The sequence below is a fragment of the Camelus dromedarius genome, chromosome 15 (genome assembly GCF_036321535.1).
Source record: "Camelus dromedarius isolate mCamDro1 chromosome 15, mCamDro1.pat, whole genome shotgun sequence".
Taxonomy (NCBI): domain Eukaryota; kingdom Metazoa; phylum Chordata; class Mammalia; order Artiodactyla; family Camelidae; genus Camelus; species Camelus dromedarius.
In genome coordinates this window covers 25,016,149-25,042,055 of record NC_087450.1, presented here as the reverse complement: position 1 = coordinate 25,042,055, position 25,907 = coordinate 25,016,149, and the positions used below count along the sequence as shown (strand labels likewise).

General features: G+C 39.4%; 1 protein-coding gene across 1 annotated transcript in view; it reads left to right on the top strand.

The window, feature by feature from the left end:
- Positions 1 to 1,474: 1,474 nt before the first annotated feature.
- The window catches only part of ACYP2 (acylphosphatase 2), a 146,150-nt gene continuing 121,717 nt past the window's right edge, over positions 1,475 to 25,907 (top strand). Inside the window, exons 1-3 of the mRNA XM_064494488.1 lie at positions 1,475 to 1,535; positions 6,552 to 6,620; positions 21,226 to 21,717. The gene's annotated coding sequence lies outside the window, so the exon portion shown is untranslated. The remainder of the gene's footprint in view (positions 1,536 to 6,551; positions 6,621 to 21,225; positions 21,718 to 25,907) is intronic.

Genomic DNA, 25,907 nt, shown 5'->3' with positions numbered 1-25,907 from the left:
GTGCTCACTGGTGCTTGGCTGCTATCCGCTGAGGCAGCAGGGATGATGAGGCCACGTCTGTCTCATCTCTAAGGAAGCTTGCTTGGGCTTCTTCATAGGGCAGTCATAGTTCCAAGAGCCATTAAGAGAGAGCAAGTCCTAATATATAAACACTTTTCAAGTCTCTGCTTGTTTCACAGATGGGACCACAAGAGCCAGTTTTCAGTCAGAATACATGATTTGCAGACATATATAACTCTTTTCTAGCAAAAGTACTTTCTTATTAAGATAGGATGCTTGCCCCTCCAAAAATCAAGTTTTAAACCTAACGTTCTACATGATTATGGCCCTTCATGTCTTTAAGTTTGCTTTGTAGAGTTTGCAACCTGAATCTAGACAAAATTCTCTGGGACTGACAAACCTTTGGTAAATGAGTTACAGGTTAACATTTCTCATCTTGTAGGCAAAATTCCAGTTCATAAGTAGGCCTGATAATTAATCACTGTCTTCTGCAGGAAATTACGGAGGGAACTAGAGACTTGCGTGCTGTGTTGTCAAGGCAACAGCTGCCCATGTCTTCCCAGCAACAGGATCTGTTCCTACGGTTACCGAAATGAACGCAAATGTTAGTCTGCCGCCACAAGCCAGGGGTCAGTTTGCGAATGATGTCTTTTTTGAAGACTAATCGATAAGTACATTATCTTCCCAGAGACTGCAGCAGCTGCAAGCCAGGTGGAGCTGACGCATTGTCTTCCTTTCCCATTATTTTTGAAGCTCTGATGGCAGCACACCTGTCTTTCTTTGTTCAGTTACATTTATTTGTGGGCCGTAAAGATTTTAAATCCCACTGCTGACCCAGAATGCTTGACTGGCACAAGTCCCAGTGGGTTGTTACTTTCAAGAGAAACCAAAGCCCTAAGTTTACAGAGAACAGCCAGTGGTAGGGGGGTCAGTGGTAAACAGGGTGGTAGGAGGATGAAAGGAACCAGACACGTGTCATGAGAATGACTTCCTACACAAGCATACCAGGAGAGTCTGGCCTGATGTGAAGAAGCTGACATGAGGCTCCAGGGTCCTGCTGATGACTGTAGGACCCCAACCCTCACAAAAAGGGTCTGGACGGAATATGTTAGACACTCTCATAGATCCTGGGCAAAAACACTAAAAAAAAAAAAAAAAAAAAAAAGTCAAACACGAAAGACAAATTCTACTTTCTAGGTAAAAGGTGGACCTGGTGAATAAGTCTCCCCTACTGCAAAAAATATGAGAATGGCTTCTATGCCAGCATCCTTAAAAGCCTGAAGAATATATCCATTTAAAGACTATCTGTCCAAGGATTAGATCCAAGCCTTAGTATCTGCTTTATCTCTTTGACTTATAAATAGTACAGATTTGATTTTCTTCTTATGGATTTGCTGCAAGTACAAATAACAATCACAATTATTTAAGCGAGAAGTTTAATTACTCTTAACCATTTAATTGTGTTACTTCCTAGGAAAGAAATACTACAAGAATCAGCAAAAATGGGCTCCAGCTTCCAGGGGCTGCATCACACGGTGAGTTCCAGGCCTTGTGCTGCCCTCTTCCTGCCATCCGTGTCCAATCAGAATGTGGAAGGGCCTTGGAGGGTGGTACTCAGAGAATCCCTCACTGGGAAAATTTAGATATAGAATGTGTGTTAGATGACACTATTAAATTTATGTCAGTTTTCTTAGACATTGTGATTATGTAGGTGAATGTTCTTAGAGGAAGCATGTGGAATATTTAGAGGTAAAATTTTCTGATATGTGCAACTTACTTTCAAAAAACATAAATGGAGAGAGAGATAGGTGGGGGACAGGTGAAACTAGCAAATGCAGCAAAAGTTAACAATGACTTGACCTCAGTGAAGAATGTGTGGGTATCAGTTGTACCATTCTTTGCATTTTTGGAAGGTTTGAAAATTTTCAAAACAAATGTTGGGAAAAAATATAAAAGAATATGTAGTTCTTAATCTCTGGTGACTAGAAGTTTCTTTGTATTACTTCTATATTTTCTGTGGAATGGAAGACTTACACTCATAAATGCCTCTACACCAGGCATCCATCGGCTCACTGGTCTCATAAGTGGACATGGGAGGTGGTGGTTAAGCACAAAGTATTATCTAAAACATATGGTATTTAGGAGATTAATATTTTTCTCTTTGCCATATTTTGCTGCATCATTAATTATCACTTTGGTCTAAGAACCAGATCTGTCTCCCTGGTTTCAAAGAGCAACTTGTTACAGCAAAAGCAGTAAATGCCATCATAGGAGTTTCTGATAGGAGAGACAGTTAGAGTGTGTGTGTGTGTGCGCGCGCACGTGCATGTCCACACACAAATGGAGGCACATTGCTGGACGTTATATGCTAGACAATCATATATTAATGTTTTCTAACAAATGTATTACTATTGAATGAAAATCTAGAAACAATTATTTTCTCAGAAGCAGGATTGGTACACACTACGTTATGTAAGGTACAAGAAGGGATGGCCAATTAGAGTTCTGGGAGCCAATGGGAATCTTCAATGAAAATGAAGCATTTAAAAATAATAGTATTAATTCATGGGAAAGTCTAACTTAACAAAACACACTTGTAGAAAAGAAAGTTACAGTTACCAGGGAGAAAGGGGGTGAGAAGGGATAAATTGGGAGTTCGAGATTTGTAGACACTAACTACTATACATAAAATAAACAATAAGTTTATACTGTATAGCACAGGAAACTATATTCAATATCTTGTAGTAATCTATAATGAAAAAGAATCTGAAAAGGAATATACATATGTGCATGTAACTGAAACATTATGCTATACACCAGAAATTGACACAACATTATAAACTGAGTATACTTCAAATAAAAAAAAATAGCGAAGCAATTACAAAAACAAGAAAACTGAGGCTCAGGAGACCTAAATTTATAAAATACATATGGCTAGTAAAGGGCAGAACTATGAAAAAACCCCAAAACACGCTTTTACACATTTCAAGACACACATACTATGTTTTTGTTCTGGAAGGTGGGTAATTAGGTTATTTATTTATTTATTTATTTATTTATTTATTTATTTATTTATTTATTTATTTAATTTATAATGCAGGTACTGGGGATTGAACCCAGGATCTTGTGCATGCTAAGCACACACTCTACCACTGAGCTATATCCTCCCCTCACAGACACACATTACTTTGGAAATCAAAATATACCTCTGTTATTCTCCAGTGCTAAATATGCCTAATCTTATTGGCATTAACATGCTAATTTCATTCTTTAATACTTTTCTTTCTGCTATTTTCTCCCGCTTCATTATTGCCCATGACTTTTCCTTTAAACCTGTTATCTAACCACAATAAACACACCCATTTGGAAAACAGAGGAATGAGAGAAACAGAGCAATAACTGGTTCCAGAGCAGTTCTGAAATCCTGCTGGGAAAACTCAGGCTGATGTAGCAGCCATGATCTTGAATGTTACCACTCAGTGTATAAGAGGAAAATGAAAACTGTGGAAGTTCTGTTGTCAATAAACTATTCTCTGGCTTAAAACTGAAAAGAAAAATGGATGGGTAAATAGGTGGATAAAAGGATAGACAGATGGATGGATAGGCAGCAGGATATTAAAACTAATGTTCCAACAAGGACACCAAGATAAAATAAATATGAAATTCCAGAGACAGATTCTCATATGTAGAATTTACAAAGGAAAATGTATAAAGAATATAACATGTAGTAATTGTAAACAGCTAAAAACTTGTTTAAAAACTGAGCTTATCTCTTTCCCTTCTGCCATCCTGAGACTTCTCTACAACTTCTGCATCACTCCTAGGGGCATCATTTGTTACTCTGTTTGCTTCCTTCTCTCATTCAACAATTATTTATTGAGTACCTACCATATTTCAGCCACTGTGCTGAACTCTGGGTAAGTAAGTAGTGGATAAGGAAGCCCTCACTGAAAGAAGATGATTCTTTCTCCAGTGTTCATTCAGTCTGCCTGCTTTGTTTTGTTTTAATTTTTCCTTTCCCTGAAACAGATTCGCAGCCATTGGTTCATTGCCCAGGGAGAACATTTAGAATTAGGCAATGAACATAACATCTTTGCAGTCATCTTGAGGTCAGGCAAGAGAATATGGGTCAGCACACATCAGTCTACACTATTGAGAAACAGTGCAAAGTATACACTCAGCTACTGATGGTGAGTCAGATGCATCATGCCCAGGACAACATTTGTATATTTCATTCATTCATTCATTCGACATTTTTGGATTATCTACTGTTTATAGGAACTGTGAAGGTAATACAATACACTGGGGTCACAGCTGAATATAATACAAAACCACTGCAATTTTTAAAACATATTTCAGTTAATTGTATATGTAAGGCAAATAAGTGAACATAATGTGTTAAGTGTCTTAATAAATGTATGGAAGAATTGCACTGTGACCTTGGGGCAAGAAGCACCCAATCCTACCTGTCAGGAATGGTCATGGGTGGAGTGAAGTAAGTCTCTAAAGAGAAGTAGAGTCTGCCAGGAGATACGTGGGACAAGGGGAAGAGGGGGCAAAGGCATGAAGGAGTGAAAGGAGCCTGTCACCTCTGGGCAGCTGCAAGAGAAAAGCAGGTGCAGAGGGGAATGGAAGCGGGGTGTGTGGAGATGTAGGAAGTGGCCAGGTTCTGAAAAGCCTAGACATTAAAAAAGTTTTAAGCAGTGAAATGCTATACCTTTTTAACAACGTGGTGTGATGTGGGTGGGAGGAGTATGGGGGAGATTGGAGAAAGGAAGAACAGTTGGGAGGTTTTCATAACAGCCCAGGTGAGAAATGACGGGCCCCCAAACAATGACAGCGACTGTAGGGAGGAGAATGACGGTGAATTTAGAAGCTTTTTAGGAGGTAGAATTGGTAGAACTTGGTAGATACAGATGGTGAGGGAGGTAGACAACCCAAAGAGGAACCTGGTCTCCAGCACGGGAGCTGGATAGATGAAAGGGGAATAAAGAAAAAAATCGGTTCAGTTCGGAAGACGTTGAACTTGCTGTGCTAGGGGACAGTGGGTTAAAACTGTCTTATAGGCACTTGTTAGAATGTGAGACGTGAAGGAGAGAAGGGGAGGGGAAGGAACCACATCTGGGCAGGAATAAAGGATGCTGCTCATCAGGAGAGGATAAGAATTCAGCTTCACGGTGGGGCAGAGAAGAGCACGTTTGGCACCCAGCTTATCCAACAAAGCATCTCTTCTTTCTCCCCTGCCCAGTTTTGGTGGTAGGAGGACCATGTAGCCAACCTAACCTGGGGAAGGCTTGATGACCATAGACTCAGATGCCTCAGAATGAAAATGACGGTTCCTCCACCCCGACCCCAGCCAAGGCCAGCAGATGTGCTAGCTGAGGGTGAGGGGAATCTGAAACTAGTAGTAGAGGGAAATAGTGAGTCTCAGATGTGGTTTTGACAGCACCTGCAGAGGCTGTAATTTGGTTCACCAACGATCTTGTAAGATTCTCCAAACAAAGGAACCAACCAGAACTCTGCGGGAGTTAATTCCAAATAGGGTGAATTTACTGCAAGAAGTACATGGAGCGGAGCAATGCAGAGGGTGGGCTATAGTGGATGCCATGTTGCTCTGCGCAGAGTCCCACTCCAGGACTGAGACATTCACTCTCCACTTGTCAGAAGTATTGGCTGCTGACAACTTGCCTCTGAGGCCTTTTTCTGGGATTGGTCTCAGCTGAGGAGAGGTACCTTGGCTAATTTTATGTTCCTCATCTTGCATCAAATGACTGGTTGATGGTGGGATATAAAGGCCCAGCCCCCTTGTCTCAATTCATGACAACTATGAGGAGCTTTCCCAGGCCCAGAGCTCCTGGGATGGGCTGATGCTTCTGTCACAACTGCAGAGCAGGTCAGCTCCTCCCACAGCTCAATCCTGCTGCCTTCACTCCTCCAGGGTTGTCCCCAAAGCTCCTGGTTACAAATCTCTGTCTCAGAGTCAGTGTTCTGGGGAACTTAACCTAAAACATTAAGGCAATTCAAATGGCTAAGCCCTCCCCTTTTACGGGAGACAGTCAGCAGATAATATCTAAAGGTGGTAAGATGGATGCATGGAGGTGTACGCGTACTATCTAGAGTTAAAACAGACAACCGCCAGAAGAACTAAAAATAGAAATGATGAAAATGTATTGTTCTTATAAAGTAACTGGGGAATGACCAGGTGGGACTGGTTTTTCCTCCTAAGATTTTCTGAACTACCTAATTTAATATCATATGCAAATAGTACTTGATTCAAATCTAATTTTAACATAGAAAAAGAGTTTTAGACATTGCTTTTTTAAATTCTTTTTTTTTCTTTGTAACGGACGTACTGGGATTGAACCCAGGACCTCATGCACACTAAGCATGCCCTCTACCACTGAGCTATACATCCCCAACAAAAAGACTCTTAGAAATAACTATGTATGGAGAGGTCGTGGAAGTGATGTTTGCATTCAGAGGATGTGACCTAGAGTTCAAACGCTGTCTCTATGTTTGGCTAGTCTGGTGAAGGTCACTTATTCTTTCAGAGCCCTGGTTTTCTCATCTGAGAAGTGGAAATAATAATGATACTGAAATAAAGACCACTCAAGAATATCGTAAGTATAAATAAAATAATGAAAGTGAAAATGTTTAGTAAAGCTATGAAGAGCCATAATATATGGGAGAATAAAATGCTTGTTAGAGTTACTAGTGATGTACAAAAAAACACAAAAAAAGCAATTAATTCTGGCTGTGGATGAAGACTTTACCTCATGAAAGCTGATCACTTGAAGCTGTCCTGAAGAATAAAGGGGCATTTTGATAAGCAGAGTAGGAGGAGTGAGTAGGAGGGAGATTTTATCTTATTTTTTTAAGGTAATCTTTTTCAGTTCTTTTTATCAACGTAATCTATGGGTATAATTAAAAAACAAAAGTTGAGAAGGATTTATAATCTCCTTCACCTTTTTTTCAAGTCTTTATTCAAATGTTACATTTTTCAGTGAGCCCTTCCTGATCACTGTAACCCTGGCCCCAGTCCTGATCCATCTTACCTGCTTTATTCTTTCCTCATGGCAGTAATCTACTTGCAACATATCAAAACTTATTTATTATGTCTATGATTTATTGTCTCTTTCTCCTGGGTGGCATGTAGGCTCCACTAGAAGAGGCATTTTGATCTGTTCTGTTCATAGCTCAAAAGGGCCTAAACAGTGCCTCACACATTGTAGGGACTCAATAAATATTCATTGAATAAATGAAAAATATGAAACAATTCTGCTGATATCACTGTTCCCCAAGCCCCATCCCGCTCCTCAGAGACACCTGCTTTTTTGAAAAATAAAAATGAAACCAAAACAATCTCTTATTTTTGAAAGTTTCAAATATACATAAAAGCAGAGAGAATAGTACAGTGAGCCCCATGAACCAGCTATTACAATTGGCAACATTTGACCAGTCTTGTTTCTCTATCCCCCTATATTTTGAGGGCATGAGGGTATAAAGTGTTTTAAAAGCAGACATCATGTTATTTTACCTAGAAATACTTTACTATGCTTCTAACTACAAAAGATATTTTAAAATCTGACCTATGTGCCATTATCATATCTAACAAAGTTATAATTTCTTATATCATCATCTTGTATCCAGCTCCAAATCAAATTTTTCTGATTGTTTCAAAATTGTCCTAATAAGGATCCAAATGAAGTCTCCACGTTGAATTCAATTGTTTTGTCTCCGAAGTGCGATTTATTCTGTGACTCACTTTTCCCTGCCGCCCTGCCATGCCATTGATTTATTAGAGAATCTAGGTCAGTTGCCTCATAGAACATCCCATATTCTGGACTTGAGTGATTGCTTCCTTGTGGTGTCCTTTTAACGTGTTCTCTGGAGGCAGCTACTTTTAGCAGCTGCTGTTTTTAGTTCTTTTTGTGATTACCTTGATATCTCTTAAATGTGTTATTTCCTGATTTAGATGTATGGATGGGTATGAATTTAGCTCACTTGCCCTGCCTCCCTCCTCTGCTATCTCCCTCCCCCAACATGATTTTGTCACTAATCTCGGCTTCCTCCACCAGTCACCTCTTTGATTTCAGGCAATATCCTTGAACCTCCATCTGCTGTTCCTTCGACCAAGAGAGCATCTCTTGTTGAGGACGTTTGTGCTTAGATGGTCCCCTACATCGGCTCTTCTTCCTTTTTACTTCCCAACCACTAGTCAGCTGAACATTTGCTTTTAAAAGTTTTCCAGATGGATAACATTTTCTTTTCTGTAATAACAATTTAGTCTTCTGTGATTTTTCTATGAGTTTATTCTAAAATTGTAAAAAATATTTGAACATTTACATTATTGTGGCTTTTCAGATTTAATTCACTGTAGCTTCAGAAAATACCCTTTGGTTTCCTCTTTATAGGGTCAACGTTAGAACCCCTGGGCCAGTCAAAGGAGAATGTCTTGAGTATCACACTGAAACTTTTAACACTCCACCAATTGTATAAAATCATACCACGTTTTAACTTGCTTTGTATTTGATCCATGCCAGGAGTGATATTTGAAACTGTGGTTTGAATTGACCATTCCATCATCATATTATTCATAAGGTACTATGTTTTTGAGCAATGACAGAAGAACGTACCTAGTTAAAAAAAAAAGTCCCTTTTAAATGAGAAATGAGGCTGGAACAAACAACTCAAACCACATAATAGAAGGCCTTGAACACTGTGCCAAGAAGTTTGAACTTTGTAGCTCCTAGGAGGCTCTTGAGAGTTTTTAAGGAGTGCAAGTATTTGAACCTAAGCCTTCTTGGAGGGAGTCTGTCAAAGAGGGTGACCCGCCAGGGCAAGGGAATTCCAGAGTTCTTCTGGTTGCCCTAATAGTGCTCACCATGTCAGGGAGCTATGTGGTCAGTGGGTCCCACAGAGCATCCAAAGATCCCACAAATGGCTCCTTGAGAGAGCCAGCATTGGAACCCCTGAAATTCATTCATGGACCCTAGATAAGAAACCCCAATCAGCATTACCATTCTCTGAGACTGCCTATGAGTAATCATTTACTTAACATTTTTAAAAAAAACCTGGTGGATATCTAAATAGATTGCAGTTCCAATTTTTTGCTATAACAAACAATTTTGCAGTGACAATTGTTTTACTTATATTCTTTGCATCCTTGCCCATTTTGGGAGAAATTTATAATTGCAGAACTGCTGGGTAAAATATGTGTAGTTTTTAAATTTCTTTTAAAATTAATAGACTTAATTTCTCTGAGCAGTTTTAGGTCAACAAAAAAATTGAGTGGGAAATGTAGAGAGCTCCCATATACACCTCACCCACACAGTTTCTCTTATTACTAACATCTTACATTGGTGTGGTACTTTGTGGTTACAATAGGTGAATGAATATTGATACATTATTATTAACTAAAGTTCATAGTTTACGTCAGGGGTTCACCCTTTGTATTGTACAGGTCTGTGGGTTTTGACAAATGTATAATGTCATGTTTTCACCATTATAATATCATACAGAATAGTTCCACTGCCCTAAAAACCCCTTGGGTTCTACTTACCCATCCCTTTCTCCCTCCTCCAACTATGTGTAATTTTTAAGGCTTTTCAGGTCTATAGTCAAAATACTATACAAAATGTTTGTATCCAAACACCAACAGTGTGTGAGAATCCCTAATGTGGCACATTATCAATAATACAGGTTATTATTATTTTTGATTTTAGGGAAACTTATGCCTCATTTATAGTAGGACAAATACAAATATTTTGTTAGGGCTCTTTGTTACAATGATGAAGACTTAATCCAAGCTGGTTTAAAGAAAATGTGAGATTTATTTCTTCACTCATCTGGATGTTGGCCTCAGGGTTGACTTGATTTGGAACTCAGTAGATGTCAGAGAATGTGCCATCCTCATTGCTCTTATATTGCACACAGGCTTTTTCTAAGGGGGAGATATTGTTGCAGGCAGCTCTAGGCTTATATCATTTCGGCCCAGAAGGTCTAGAGGAGAGAGAAATCTTTGTTCTCTTTGATTTAATTCTACAATAATCAGAGCTTATTTGATTTCCCTGACAGAAACTCAATTTAAGTTGACTTAAGCAAAACATATGAATATTGTTGGCTCATGTAACTGAAAAGTCCAGGAAAGACTGCTGCTTTCAAGAACAGCTAGCCCCAGGGACTCAGACGATGCCATCAGGACTTGCTCTTTATTTTTTGTTCAGCTCTCTTTGCAGACTTCATCCTCAGGCAAACTTTCTCTGCCTGTTGGCAAAATGGTTCCTGGCAACTCCAGGCTGAAATGACTCAGAAGTCTCATGAGTCTCAAAGGAAGTACAACTGCCCCTTGCTATCTGAGGAGGGTTAGTTCCAGGACCCTCTGCAGATTACCAAAATCGAAGGTGCTCAATCCTTCATATAAAATAGTGTTGTACTGGCATATAACTTATGTACATCCTCCTGTATACTTTAAATCATTCTAGATTACTTATAGTACCTATTAAAATGTAAATGCTACGTGAATGGTTGCCAGTGGGCAGGAAATTCATATTCTGCTTTTTGGAACATTCTGGAATTTTTTCCCTGAATATGTCTGATCCACAGTTGGTTAAGTTCCTGGATGTGAAAGCCAGTTACTGAGGGCCAACTGTACATCATTTTTTACATTCGCAGCAAAGGTTCTAAGGAGGACTCTGGTTGGCTTGGGTTGACTGTTCATCTCTGAGCCAATCACAGTAGCAGAGGGGGATGAGATAATCTGATCAGTTAGGACTGGGTCGTGTGCTGCTCAGGCACAAGGATGGAGGAAGGTATTAGCCCCACAAAACCACAAGGACTCACCGAGGAGGCAGAGGGTTTGTAAAAGAGAAAAGGGGAGAGTGGATGGATGCTGCACCAACCAAAAGAACAGATGTCTAGTACAAGTGTCATCAGCCCTCCTAGAACCACATAGTTGGGATTTGGGGGAAAAATGTTTCATGTCAAAAAAGAGAATCTGTATGATACTATCGTGGTGGCTACATGTCATTATGCATTTGTCAAAATCCATAGAAAGTAGAACATCAAGAGTGAACCCTAATGTAAACTATGGAATTTTGTTCATAATAATGTGTCCATGCTGGTTCATCGATTATACCAAATCTGCCACACTGATGAGGGATGTTGCAGGTAGGGGACTATATATGTGTGGGTGGGAACTCTGTATTTTCTGCTCAACTCTGCTGTAAACCTGAAACTGGTCTTAAAAAAATTAAGTCTATTTTTAAAAAAAAGAACAAGATATGTTCTTAAGAGAAAAAAAGATGTTTGTGCAAATAATTATAAAAAGAAGAATGTCGTTAATCTCAAAAAAAAAAGAGAAGGAATTATGCATAGACAAAAAGTGACAAATATCCACCAAATCATTGTTTTAACTTGTATTCACTAATAAACGTTAGTGCGTATATTTGTTGGCTATTTTTATTTGTCCTTTTATGAGTTTCCTGCCTGTTCTTCTATGAGGGCGGCACTTTCATCCTACTGATTTGCAGGAGTTCCTAACATAGTGATGTTAAGCATTTTCAGTTACACATGCTGTGAATATTTTTCCCAGTTTGTCATTTGTTTCTTAATTACATTATGTACCTTTTTACACAAGAAAACCATTTACAATTGCGTATGGAACCATGCGGTGGTTATTATGCTTTTATTCATCCTAATTCTAGCACTAACTACTTCTGTGGCTTAGTCTGATTAAGCTTCTGTGGCCCAGTTTTCTCGTCCATAAAATGGGCAGTAACTTTTCTTTGTACTCTTATAACATTGTATGACTATCAAATAAGATTAATTTATTTCAAAGCACAGACCTCAGGATAGTGGATGTGAACTATTAGAGAGCAATGCTCTGAGTCCATGCTGCCAGGGGACATTTAATGGTATCCCATAGGAAGTACCAAGAGTGATCCATTTACAGCTTGAAGTTACTCTTCTTGCCAAATAGAGCAGAATAAACTCTCCCCGCTTTCCCCAGCCAGCCAAGGCTTGCAGCAGGCAGAGGAAATGCTTGTAGCTACAGAGAACACAGATGCCAGAGCCTGCAGGTTAGAGAGAGCCCGACACGGCTACAGGGCTAAGCCAGACAGAGGAAAACCCACCCCAGGTTGCACAAGAAAGCAAGCGGCCAGTCTCTTCCTGAGGGTGACTGTGGGAACAGCCTCTATTGGTGGCATAGACTTGGCACTTAAAATGAACTTTGAGCAGTTCCAAATATACAGATTAAGAACTCTCTGCAAGTAGAATTAGGACTCTGATACAAGACACGTCCTCATGCAGCCTTCTGTGGGACAAGAATAGCTTGATGCATGGATGGCGATCAGCAGAGTTTTGGAGAACAGAATCAAGACTGGACCAGAAAGGAACTGTTCCTTTGATCACAATGACCAAGAGTTTTTATAAATTCCTTCATGGGGAAGAACTGGAAGTTGTTGTCAGAATTCCCCACTAGGTACCTTTGGTAGTTCATCACATATATTTTAACTTAATGTATAGTAAAATGTAAACACCACAAAAGGTGAGTTTAGTCATGCTCCACAAGTCCTTTTGTCATCTTTGTTAAGAGCTTTTCTATGAATTGTAACATAGAGATTTCTGAAGCGGTTAGATTCTGGGGCCTGAGTGGCAAACCAGAGAAACAATTCAGTTTCCTGTGCAGACCACTGTTTTGGGCTTATTTTAGTTTGGGGGTGCTGCACTTTGTGAAAACCACTTTGAAGAGGAGAAAGCATTATATAAACGTCATTTATCACAATCTCTTAGAGCTGTGGTTTACAACCCTGGCTGAACGTTAGAGCTACCTGAGGGGGTTTTAAGAAAATGCTGACCTCTGGCCCAGCCCCATATTAATTAAATTAAAACCTCTAGAGGTGGTAAAAAACATCCCCCAAGTGATTGTAATATGCAGCTAGATTAAAAGGGTTGATAGGACAATGCATAAAATATGAGGTCTTTTTTTAAAAAACAACTTTATTGTGGTATAATTTCCGTACAGTAAACTACACATATTTCAGATGTACAATTTGATGGATTTTGATAGATGTAAACACCTATGAAACCACCACCACAATCAAGATATCTAACAATTCCATCACTCCCCAAGAGGTGCAAATTTTGAACCCCCAATTTATCCATTCTCACCCCTTTTACCCCCTGGTAACTGTAAGTTTGTCCTCTATGTCTGTGACTCCATTTCTGTTTTATAAATAAGTTCATTTGTGTCTTTTTTATTTAAGATTCCACATATAAGTGATGTCATATGGTATTTCTCTTTCTCTTTCTGGCTTACTTCACTTAGAATGACGACCTCCAGTTTCATCCATGTTGCTGCAAATAGCATTATTTTATTCTTTTTTATGGTTAAGTAGTATTCCATTGTGTGTGTGTGTGTGTGTGTGTGTGTGTGTACTACATCTTTATCCAGTCCTCTGTTGACGGACATGTAGTTTGTTTCCATGTCTTGGCTACTGTAAATAGTGCTGCTGTTTAACATTGGGGTGCCTGTGTCTTTTCAAACTTTATTGTCCTCTGGATATATGCCCAGGAGTGGGAGTACTGGATCATATGGTAAGTTTATTTTTAGATTTTTTAGGAACTTAAAGTCAGGTCTTAGAGAATATTTGCATATACAATGTAACATGCCAAACTGAGGCATGGTGAATAATTCAAGCATTCCCTTCCCAAATGGTACAGTTCTTGGCATATTATCTAGTTGTTTCTGGAAGAATTTTTTTTCTCCTCTTTAGATATTTTTGAAGGTTATTTGAAAAACTTCAGATAATTTGCAGGTGTTGAGATGATCTGAATTGGCAGTAGAGATGAAGAGAGGGCATTTTATAAATGAGGAAAATTCATATGGAAATTGTATCCATCCAATGGAAACTTTATACATTTTTTCCTTTTTTTCTTTTCCCCAAGTTTGGCTGTGTTAAATTTATAATAATGTCCCCTTGTCCCTCCTTCACTCTGTTGTGCTTAATTGGCAAAACTCCAACTCTGGACATATTTCTGTATGCCTACACCTGTACATCTGAGTGCTTATGTTTTGATTCCTCAGAAGCAGACATTGAAACAAGGATTTGGGTTAAAAGAGTTTACCTGGAAAATATGGATTATAGTGGTTGAGAGATGTGGAAGTAGCAAAGGGAAGGACCACATCTGGTAGAAAATGTACTATTAAGCCAGCACCACAAGACGCTTCTATGGGGAAATTCTGGGAAACCATGAAACACACACCTCAGAATTGTCTTCTTTTGGCCTTTATATACCTTCTCCTGGGAATCATTATTTGAAGCCCTTTGGGCCTGTTATGAGTCCAAACAGTGTGGCTTTTGAAAATTCTGGAATAAAGAATTCTTAAGCACAGGGCTGGAGATTCTGTTAGAAGTGGGCTAAGGCACAATGAAAGATCCAGGGATAGAAAGGCATTGTTGGGGGGAAAAATCAAACAACTGAGCAGACTGGTGTCAACATAAACTCATGATTTTCCAGTCTCAAATAAACATTTCATATAGTTGGTAATCCCACAAAACTTTTCTCATAAGCTCATGCTGCCACTTAAAAAAAAAAATCCATGTCTGATAACAGCAATATCAGGATTACCTGTGGGTCTGTTTCCATTGTGTTTTCCTTTTGCTTTTCTGTCTTTTGGTCCTATTTCCTGGTGATTAAATAGAATTTATATTTTAAGGCAAGACAAGAAAATTCAAACATAAAATTCTGTCTGTTTGGGCCTCCTACCTCCCTCCCTAATGTGCAATACGCATCTGCATTATATATTAACCAGACTTCCTCAAAGATGGGAGTGCCTGCTCAACCGCAAAGATCAATTTTCCCCCTTTCTTCTGACACTAGCAACGTAACTTCTTAAAAAGTTACCATTCTTTCCCAAGTCTGTAAGAGGTCACGGTGACTTGCTGCTCTCTTTGTGTGCTTACCTGGACTAGGTATCCTTGGTGAACTTTATGTAAAATGTCAGTATGTCATTTGATGTTTGATCCTTTGTCTCAAAAATGTACACAACTGTGCCTTTGACTTCTAACAGGTGGAACAGTTCTCAGAGCTTCTGAGAGTTTGTCTCCTGGGTTATAATCCTCAGTTTGGCTCTAATAAAGTTCCCTTTTTTTCTTTTTAACTTGATTGTTAATCAAGTTTTCACCAATAATGGCATGCCTGGTATAATTTTTAATCCCAAAATGTGAATATATATATATATATATATAAGGCTCTGGTTGATGTTATCTTCCCTTAAAAGGATTTATCCTTCTTTTTGTCAGCAGTTAGAGTGGGGCCAGACCATATTGGTGCTCTTGGAGACTGAGATAATTTTAGGCTGTTACAGGCTTTGTGAGAGTTGGTCTATTTTTATTTGCCTTTATTCCTAAGAGTGTCTTGAGGAGTATCCAAGGAGGCTGGCAAGTTTACCAAGGCTGTTCTTCCTTGGTGGGCCCCAATCTATCATTTTTCTCTCTCTACCCAGTATGATGAAATTGCCAAAAGCTCTGCTCATCTTTTGAGCAGATGATTTCTGCTTGGTTTCTTGCCTTCGCACCATTGCACAGCTTAAGACCTGGTAAGAGTCCTAAGGGCGGAAGCCATATCAAATGCAGGGCTCACTCCTCGAGTGCTGGTCTCATTTGTTCCTGAACGCTAATTCTTTTCCCCTGGATCCGTGGGAATGCTGAGAGTTCTACTCTGCTCTACCTTTTACAAGTTAGCAGTGGGTTTTATAGATTTTATTCCCTCCTTGAGGGATTAGGCTAGGTGATCAGTTGAGAGAATAAAGGACAATGAAGAAGGCGAGAGAGCTGAGGTAACCGAAGGCTTAATGAAATACAGGCAAACTGTGTTCTATTGTACTTCACTTTATCACGCTTTGCAAATACTGTGGTTTTTATTATTTGAAGTTTTTGTGACACCCTTGTGTTGAGCAAGTCTGTTGGTGCCATTTTTTTGCCCCCAACAGCATTATTACTATTTTTCCTTCCAGTTTTATTGATATACAGCACTGTAGAAGTTTAAGATGTACAGCAGAATGATTTGACTTATGACTTGCACAATGAAATAATCACCGCAGTAAGTTTAATGAATATCCGTCATCTCATACAGATACAACATGGAAGACAGAGAAAGGAATATTTTTTCTTTGTGATGAGAACTCTTAGTATTTACTCTCTCAATAATTTTCATATGTAATTTATAGCAGTGTTAATTATATTTATCCCTAAATTACAATGTAATGTACAATATACAACGTATATTTACCCCTAATTATTGTAAAGTTGGGTGGTGCTGAATTCTTCAAGCTTTTGCTTGTCTGTAAAACTTTTTTTTTTTAGTTCTTGCGTTAGGGTTTTTTTGTTTTGTTTTTTGTTTTCTGTTTTGTTTTTCGTCTTCTGTTTTGTTTTTTGTCTGTAAACTTTTGATTTCTCCTTCAAATCTAAATGTAAGCCTCAGTGGGTAGTGTATTCTTGGTTGTAGGTTTTTCCCTTTAATCACTTCAACTATATTATGCCACTCTCTTCTGGCCTGACAAGTCAACCAATAGCCTTATGGGAGTTCCTTTGTACCTAACTTATTGCTTTTCCCTTGTTGCTTTCAATATTGTTTCTTTTTCTTTAATTTTTGCCTTTTTTGGGGGGGAGGTATTTAGGCTTATTTATTTATTTAATCATTATTTTTTTAACGGAAGTACTGGGGATTGAACGCAGGACCTCGTGCGTGTCAAGCATGCACTCTACCACTGAACTACACCCCCCTGCCCAATTTTTGCCGTTTTAATTACAATGTGTGTCTTGATGTGGTTCTCTTTGGGTTGATCCTGTTTGGGACTTTCTTGCTTCCTGGACCTGGATATCTGTTTCCTTTCTCAGGTTAGGGAAGTTTTCAGCTATTACATCTTCAAATATGTTCTGTGCCCCCCTTGCTGCCCTCTTCTCCTTCTGGGACCTTATAATGTGACTATGAGTATGCTTGATGTTGTTCTAGAGGTCTCTTAAACTGTCTTTTTTTATTTTTAAATTCTTTTTTCTTTCTTTCTGCTCAGCTTGGGTGATTTCCAATACTGTGTCTTCCTAATATATTCCTCTGTATCATCTAATTTGTTGATTTCTTCTAGTTTATTGTTTATTTCAGATATTGTATTTTTCAGCTCTGTTTGGTTCTTCCTTATATTTTCTAACTTTTTGTTAAACTTCTCACTCTGTTCATCCATTCTTCTCCTGAGTTCTTTGAGCATCGTCATGATAGCATTATATTCAACTTTTTATTGGGTAGATGGCTTATATCCATTTCACTTAGCCTTTTTAGTGGGAAGGGGTTATGTTGGTCCTTCATTTGGAACATATATCTCTGTCACCTCATTTTGCCTAATTTGCTGTTTTTATTTCCACGTACTTGGTAGGTTTGTAAAGTTTCCCAGTCTTGGAGAAGTGGCCTTACATAGGAAATGTCCTATGAGGGCCCAGCAGAGCTCTCCCCTCTGGTCACCAGAACTATATGTTCTAGAGATGTCCTGTATGTGGGCTGCACTGGTCCTTGTTCTGTAGCAGGCTGACTACTGTGCGTGTACTGGGAGGTGTGGCTGGCCTTCAGTCCAGTTGGTTACCAGGCCCTACCTTGTGCAGAGGTTGCCAGCTACTCATGGGCAGGGCTGAGTCCTGGTATGGCTGACTACATGGCCAGGGGAGTCCTGGTCCTGGTGTCAGCTCACTGGTGGGCAGGGCTGGCCCATGGAGTGGCGGGCTATGTGGGGAGGGCAGGGCTAGTGCTGATCCACTGGTGGGTGGAGCTGGGGGCCTTGGAGTTAGTGCTGGGCTACTGGTGGAAGGGCCTGGGTCTAAAGTCTGGCTGCTGGGCCCTGTGGGTAACTGGGCTGGTGCCAACCGATTGGTGGGAGGGGCTGGTCCCTGGGCACTCTGGTGGGCTGGGTTGGGTCCCAGAGTGGCTGGGGGCTCAGGTGATCCTATGGCAGCCAGCCTTCTGGTGGGTGTGGCTGGGTGCTGGCACTAATAAGCTAGAGGAAGGATTCCAAAATGGTGCTTGCCAGCACCAGTGTCCTTGTGGTGGGATGAGTTCTCAAAAATGGTGAGTCCTAATGCCCTTCTGGTTCTCCAGGAGGCTTTCTAAGATCAGCAAGTATGTCTGACCCAGGCTCCTTTCAAATTACTGCTTCTGTCCTGGGTCCTGGAGTATGTGAGGTTTTGTGTGTGCCCTTTAAGAGTGGAGTGAGGTATATATCCTACAGCTCTCTGGCTTTCTCAAAAGTAATGCCCACTGTCCTTCAAAACCAAACATTCTGGGGACTCATCTTCCCAGCATAGGATCTACTTGCTGGGGAGCTCAGTGTGGGGCTCAGACCCCTTGCTTTTTGGGGAGAAGCTCTGCAATTGTAATCATCCTCCAGTTTCTGGGTTATCTACCCAAGAGTATGGCTCTGGAGTCTACCATGTCTCTATTCCTCCTGCCTGTCTCATGGTTCCTTCTTTAGATCTTTAGCTGTAGAAGACCTTTTCTGCTATTCTTCTGGTCTTTCTCATCAATGGTTGCTCTGTAAATAGTTGTAATTTTGCTGTGTCTGAGGGAGGAAGTGAGCTCTAGATCTTCCTACCCCACCATTTTGGCCACTCCTCTTCCACGTTTTTAAAAACTAAAGCATGTACATTGTTTCTTAAGTCATAAAATGCTATTACACACTCACTAGACTACAGCATAGTGCAAACATAACCTTCATAAACTCTGGGAAATCAAAAAATGTTTGCAACTCGCTTATTGTGACATTCACTTTACTGCGGTGGTCTGGAGCCCACACTCTCTCTGAGGTATGCCTGTCGCCTTCAGAGAAAGTGAGAGGACTTTTGCTTTGGGTTAGCTTGGATCAGACCAATCACCAGTTGAGGAAAACTACCAAAACTGGATAAAAGCCAAACCAAACCAAATCTCCAGGTATTTGAAGCATTGGAAAGGAACGAAAGCATCCAGGACTTTGTGTGACAAGATCTTGGGGGAGAAAGGAAATGTACTGAAGTGAGCTGAACAGTTTATGCTGATATTCCCACCGTTGGGAAATTTTCTGATTTGCAGCATGGGGCACAGAGCCTGAGCAACCTTCACTGGCTTCCCTTATTCCCAGAACAGATACCAGCCTCTTTGCCTTGGCTTACATAGCCTGACACATAGTTTCTTCTTGCCTGAACTGACAGCCCTGTTTAATGCAACCTTCTTCCTTTTTCATAATGCTTCACCACACCGGCCTTTTTTCAATTCCTCCTACTTGGGAAGCTGAGGCATTCTCCACCCTATTCCCTCTGCCTGGACTAAATTCTCCCACTTCCTTCCTGGCTCATTCCTATACACTTGTCAGATGTCACTTCCACAGAGACCTGCCATGACAATCTATGTCCTCTCCCACTCTGCCTCTAAATTAGAGACCATCTTCTCCCCAGCACCCACGCATAGCACACAGTAAGCATTCAAGAGATATTTATTGAGCCAGTGAATGAACGACTGCGTGAAGGCAGTGTGATGTAGTGGAAGGAACCCTGATTTTAACCCAGAAGATCAGGTTCTGGACAGGGTCTATTCCTGGGTGATCTTGGTAAGCCTTTCAGTCTTATGAGGCTATTTCCCTGCCTCTAAAATATAGATGGCAGCTGCCCTACTTAGTTCACAGTGTTACTGTAAACATCAAATCAGAGCTGGTATAGAAAAGCGTCTTAATTCTAAAGTGCTACTGCAAATGTGAGTCAAAAGGAAATCACATATCAGCAAACTATGTTTTAAGTACTGAATTATTGACACTTTACTACATTCATCATCATTATAAACCTTTTAAAGACAAGATTCTATAAGTAATGAAAAGTAAATAATTCTAGATGAAAAATTTTCATATTGCAAAATAATCATTGTCTTATTTATTGAACAAGATATCTCTAAAACACAGAACTTTGAAAGAATGCTAATTTTAAGGGATACAGATGAGTATACTATAAACTATAACACCTAGTATATAGGAGTTAAACCAGCATTTACTGAACGGATTTTCTCATAACTTTTGCTTTTCCTCTACCATCCATATCTGATAGTAATTTATGATCAAGATACTTTCATATTTAAGTGATTTGTTGAGTGAATCCCTAATAACATTTACACTGCTTACCATTTAAGGGTTTAGCACCCACCTTAAAGTATTTTAGAAGTGTAACACTGAAATGAGAGAACTTAGGTGGCCCTAACATTCCTGAGTTTGAAGTAGTAATCATACCCTGCACTGCCTTGGATAGTCGGTAGGTGGCAGCAACAGACCAGAAATTAGTTTAGTTCAACAACCAGGGCCTTGGGAGTGTTCTTTTTAAAGGTATTATTTCATTTTTTTTTCCATAATAAAACTATAGCTGCAAAGCAAGTAGACAGTAAAAACAAGCAAGTGGGATTAACTAATTTCCTAAATATGTTATCTAAGCCTTTATGCTATAATCTCGTTGAGCAACATATTTTTCAAAATTCTAGTTTTATTATCATTCTTGTTTTTTCTTACATTCTTTATTTGTTCTCTTTGTAAGCAGTGAAAATTTTAATGCTTCTTTATTGACAGGAGGGGAATGGCATTTTTCAACTTTCATGATGCTTAAACTTTGACCTATTCCTATTGGGAAGATTTTGCTCCCAGGCATTGCATTGGTCAAGGTTTAGTTACAAAAAAAAAAAAAAAGGAAGGAAGGAAGGATGGAAGAAAAGAAAGAAAGAAAGGGAAAGAAGGAAAGAAAGGGAAAGAAAGAAAGAAAATAATAATAATAACCCTTCTAGACAGTTAAAGCAGAAATAGATTTAACGTTGGTTATTAAATAGCTTGGGAGGAGTAATGATAGAAAGAATCCCTAGGTCAGTGGTTCTCAACCTTAGCTTTGTGTCCTAAGCATCTGGGTTGTTTTTAAGAATACAGATCCTGGAATCCACTGCAGACATACTGAATCAAAACCTCTGGACCTGTGTATGTGTGTAATTAACAAGCTCCCCTGGTGATTCTAGTGTGCAGCCAGGGTTGAGAACAACTTTGAGGCTGAGATTTCAGAATCCACTCTCCGGCAGAACTAGGCCACTAAGGAGCTGATTCTTCTGCAGTTAGGAAACCACGCAACTGTTTCATGAATTAGGAAGCTGCCTGCTTTAAAACTATGTTTTCCCTGCCACTATCAGGAAGCTGCCATGGTCTGGAAACTGCCGCATCCCAGAAGCTGCTACTCCAGAAGCTGCAACTCCAGAACCCGCTCCATGACACTACTAAGAGTCTAACTAGTAAAATGGATGTCCTACTCCCTGCCTCTTGGTGCCAAGAAGTTGCAGTTATGGTGACCTCAGTTAACAAAAAAACCCAGAAAAATTGAGCTTCTCCACTGTGCTTATCACAGAACCAGCAGCAGATGGCCCCGCCTCACTCACCCCCTCCCTCAACATCTGGCATGGCACTTCTGATGGTGGATTCTTCATCGCACAAGCAGTCCTAATTGCAAGGATGTCTACAGGATATGGCTTTAAACTTTCCAGCTCCACAGAACAGGAAAGCAAGTTAGGAAGAGACTGGAATGGATGCTGTATACCAATCCTGTGACCCACCAAAGGCATAATGAAATAGATGAGTTGTTTTAAACACTGGAGAATCCTTGATGTCACACCAGCCCAGTTCTGAAGGTAAATATAAGTCATACCTTTCAGGGAATAAGTCTGTGTGTCTGTGTGTGTGTGTGTGTACACGTGTGTGTGTGTGTGTGCGCGCTAAGAAGGAATCAGAAGGGACGTCTTCCCCGGACAGGCTCCTCGCTTCCATGGGGAAAGCAAACCTGAGACTGGCTGAAGTCTGTACGTCTGTGCTTGAGAGGTTATTAGGAGGGGATGGGCCTGCTCTGCCTATTTTTTTCTGAGTTAGTGCCTGTCCCTTTTTCCCCTTCCCTATCTTGGTGCTATAGCTCAGAGCCAGGGTGCACTCTGTTTAAAACGTGGCTTCGCCATTTGTGATGTGTCCAAGCAGCAGTATCTGTGACTAGTCCCCTCTTTAGCTAATCTTACCTTTATCCTTCTCTTACTCAAGACCTCTAGATGCATATTTCATGTTTTCTAAAGCACATAGTGCTAAGCATAACTGTGTTTTTCCATATTGCTTCCTTACTTCTGGACATGTTCTTATGCATTTTATATATTTTCTTCTTCTGGAAACGAACTATGTTTCTGTAACGCATTCTTTTCATTAATTGAGTTATTATTACATTTAATAATCTATTTGTGCTTCTTTACCCAGTTAAGATCTGCTGTAATACTTTGAAAGTCAACTGTTTAGTCCTCTCTCAGCCTGAGCATGATTTACAGGTTTACTAAAAATTTAAATCATGTCCCACATACTGAAATAGTTTTAAAAATATTTTAAAACTAATAATGTTCAGGCAGTACAGTGAGAAATTATTTTGAAATGTTATTATGAAGATATATAACAGGATATTAAAATGGACTTTGGAAAAGTAAAATTTTAATTTAAAGGACAGTTTTAGATTTATAAAATCATTATGAAGATAGTACAGAGAGTTCTCCTATACCCTACGATGTTTCCCCTATGATTAATATCTTACATTAGATGGTACATTTATTAGTTAATGAACCAATACTGATACCTTACTGTTAACTAAAGTCTTCCTGTTTTCACCTGCAGTCCTTTTTCTGTGCACAGTCCCATCCAGATTACTCATGACATTAGTTATCATGTCTCCTTAGGCTCCCTTTGTTTGTTTCTCAGGCCATCTTTGTTTTTCTTCACCTTGACAGTTTTGAGGATTATCGCTCACATATTTTGCAGAACGAAAATGGACTCTTAAATATTAATTTCATTTTAAAACTTTACATAAAAATTTCAAATATACACAAAATTAGCAAATAGTACAATGAATCCCCACATATCCATGATGCAGCTTCAATAACTATCACCAGTTTACTTTACTCTATCTACACTGTCCTACCCCAAACCCGGAGGACTTTAAAGCAAGTTCCAAATATAATTTCACAGCACACTTATGTATTTCAGTACATACCTCTAACAGGTAAGGCCTTTAAAAAATACACTCACAATGAATGACAACATAACAAAGTTAAAGATAATTCTGTAATATTTAGCAGTCAGCCTGTGTCAAATTTCCCCAATTGTCTCAAAAAATGTCTTCTTAAATTTATAAATTCAAATCAATACCCAAACAAGGTTTACATATTGAATTCTGCTGACTTGAAAAAATGGGGCTTTTGTTTCAGTTTTAGCTGAGACCAGAGACTGAAAACAAAACAATAGTTACACAGTCCCCCAAAACGGGTGTTTAAAACCGGTTTTAAGGTCCTGAGTCCAACACTCACCTCAAACTTGAGAGGGTTTCCTCGGAGAAAGTTACTGGGGAGCTGCAGCTTTTCCCTCTTTGCCTCTCTCCCACCATGGGAAAGAGAAATGGGGTGTTTTCCCTTCACTGCATGCCTAGTGAGAGAGTCTTTACAACAAGCACTTTGCGGGCTTGGCTTTTATTCCTTGAAGCTAGAAGGGACTAGTATTTGACCCAGACCTGCGGAAAGTAGAGGACAGGCTGTGGCTGGGGATACCCGAATAATGACTGCCAAATGGAGCAAAGAGAGGGGGTCAAACTCGGAGCAAACTGTGACTTCTGTCAGTGGTAGGGCAGACATATGAGCCCCCGCAATTAGATGTGATGGGAAGGAGGATCTGGGCCCGTGGTCATTTAAAAAGGGATCCCATCCGTACAGCCTTCTACCTGGGGGCTAGTGTCTCTCAGCAGAAAGAGGCTGGAGGTGTAACATTCAATAAGAGAGGCTGGAATGGGGGAGAGTGTGCACAACTAAAGTACAGGCATTGTCCATCAAGGGAGTAAAAGTCAGAAAATCCTCCTAGAGAAAAGCTCTGAGTCCCCACAGAAAAGATCCTGCAAAAGAACTAATCAGCTTTGATTATCTGCCAATCCCGGAGAGCCCCAAAGTAGCTACCAACTCTTATCTAGGAAGGGGGAAACTAAAGCATGGGGAGGAATCGACCATGCCCTCTCCCACCCGTACCTAAGCAGTACCACGCTGGGAGAGCGAAGCAGCTTTAAGGTTAAATGTATTCCTGAGTTCTGAATATCAAATTGGACTGTGATAAAGAAAAATTGGTTCAAATTTGGGTCAGAATTTCCTTCTGGGAAGAAATACGCTTTCCTGATAAACTGCTGAAGTAATTTTCTGATAAACTGTAACGAGATTAAAGCTTCTTCTGGGAAACCAGCCACTTCTTCAGCTGACTAACAGTTGGGGGTCTAATGACCTTGAATCCAGTTGAGTAATAATTATCTAACCATTTCTTTACCTGTAAAGTGTTCCTTCCGTGAGGAAATCATCAAATTGGTTTGTTTGGTCCTCTTCAATTGTGAGAGTTAATTATTTGCATCCTGTTGAGTCCTGCTCTTTCAACATAATGATTACAAAAATATTTCAGGGGTAGAAATATGTTGATGGATAAAGTAATTTTCATTGTCTCTGAAATCAATTATATACCTCAATACCCAATTTCTTAGAAATCACTCTAGGAATCACTCTCAACAGACTATCAAGACAAATTACAGAGATTTACAGGTGGTACCTCCTCAGTTTAAGTGTCATTGGACAGAGAGACTGTATTATCTGTCTATGTTTCACAGGTTCTAGGACCTGGTCATTTTTTACACCCGTATCATATAAGCAGGACTTTCCTTTTCTAGGTATTACCTTAAACATGATCCTGCATCACACACAAATTATTTTTAAGGGTTCAAGGAAGGGAATGATATGACTAGGGTTTAACTTTAACTGGCAGCAATACAAAGCCCAATTATTCCAAAGCTATTGGTCAGGTTTCAAAATTAAAACTTTTCATCTAATTTAACCATGTTTTATATGTGAAGACATTTGTTTGCATCAGAAGCCAAATAATTATATACTCATACAGTGTTGGTAGTGATATGTTTAAATTGATCTAGCCCTTTGGAAAATGACTTGGTAATACGTATCAAGAACAATACATACTTGTATCCTTTGACTTGGTAGTCTAACTTCTACCCTAAATAATTAAAAAATATGTGAAGGAAGCTACAAGCAGGAATATTTCCTTCACAATATTTTTCACGGTAGTGAAAAATTAGAAGCAACCTGCGTATGTAACAACAGGGACATAGGAGGTAAATTTATGGTTATATCACTTAATAGAACATCATGAAATTAATAAAATATTCATTAGAAAAACTATAACATGGAAGAAGAAAGAATAGAGTTGAATTTATACTATGATTTTAAGTACTTAAAACATATAAGAGAATACACAAAAATGATAAAAGTTGTGTTAGGATTATGGAGTTTTTCCTTCTGTTTTCAAAAATGTCTCTAATTTTGCACAAATGCTTTTGTTGTTTAAAATTAGCTTAAGCATTAGCAACATTTGCTTTAAATTTCTCAAGTCTTAGAATCACATATTATTGGCAATCCATGCTGAAATGGTACATAAAAATTTCTGTTTGCTGATGTTCAGCTGTTGGCAGACACAGTCAATTTTTTAGCTAAGTAAACGTCAATTGTTGCCATAGCACCTCTAAAATTACAATAAAGCTACATTATAATTGGCAGGGGTACTCTTGGGTAAATGTGGAGAAAAATCAAAAACTGATTAAGAAAAGACAAATATCAACCTTCCCAGGCAGTTGACAGGATCAGTGACAATCAGGGACAGGACCTAAACTCAGTTTGAGGTCTTACTTCTTGGAAGGTGCAGCACCAGTGGGGAAGATACTAAATATCAAATGATATCTGGTAAGTACTTGCACAGGTGATGGAAC